The sequence below is a fragment of the Trypanosoma conorhini genome, assembly GCF_003719485.1.
Source record: "Trypanosoma conorhini strain 025E chromosome Unknown Tco_14.4_contig_00122, whole genome shotgun sequence".
Taxonomy (NCBI): Eukaryota; Euglenozoa; class Kinetoplastea; order Trypanosomatida; family Trypanosomatidae; genus Trypanosoma; species Trypanosoma conorhini.
In genome coordinates this window covers 37,443-38,050 of record NW_021704205.1, presented here as the reverse complement: position 1 = coordinate 38,050, position 608 = coordinate 37,443, and the positions used below count along the sequence as shown (strand labels likewise).

At 46.5% G+C, this 608-nt stretch overlaps 3 annotated features.

The window, feature by feature from the left end:
- Positions 1-14: 14 nt before the first annotated feature.
- Positions 15-59: a microsatellite.
- A 102-nt stretch (positions 60-161) lies between these two features.
- Positions 162-202: a microsatellite.
- A 206-nt stretch (positions 203-408) lies between these two features.
- Positions 409-466: a microsatellite.
- Between the last annotated feature and the right edge of the window lie 142 nt (positions 467-608).

Below are 608 nucleotides of genomic sequence, written 5' to 3'. Positions count from 1 at the left end.
AATCACACTCTTTAATATATATAATATATATACATACATACATACAAGCATACATGCATGTGCAGTTCGTTTCTTTTCCCTTCTCTCCACCAACACACATTATTGAAACAGAAGGAAAAAATAAAACAAAAATCACTTCAACTCTTATTTTGGCTGAATTGATACATACATATAAATATATATATATATATATATAATTATACTTTTATCTTCTCTCTTTTTGCGTGTCTGTTTTCCTGCGGCCTCGCGGCGGCGGCTGGTGCACTCGCGCCCCGCTGGCCGCAGCCTCCCCCCTTCCGGCACGCCACCGCCGCCCAACGAGCCGCCGTCCCGCGTCGGCGGGGGAAACACAAACGGCCTGGTGGCTCTACCGCACACCGCGGCGGCATCGACGAGAACGCCGAAAGGAAAACAAACACACAAAACAAAAACGAAGTAACAAACCAAAACGAAAATAAAAAAAAAAGTCCTGCCAAAGCGATCGCCGCCCTTCCTCACCCCATCCCACTCACAACGAAAGCAAACGAGCAGAATCGAGTGTGCGAGAGGGCAGAGGGAGGGCACAGGGGGCAGGGAAAAAACACACACAGAACCTAAAAAGAAAAAAA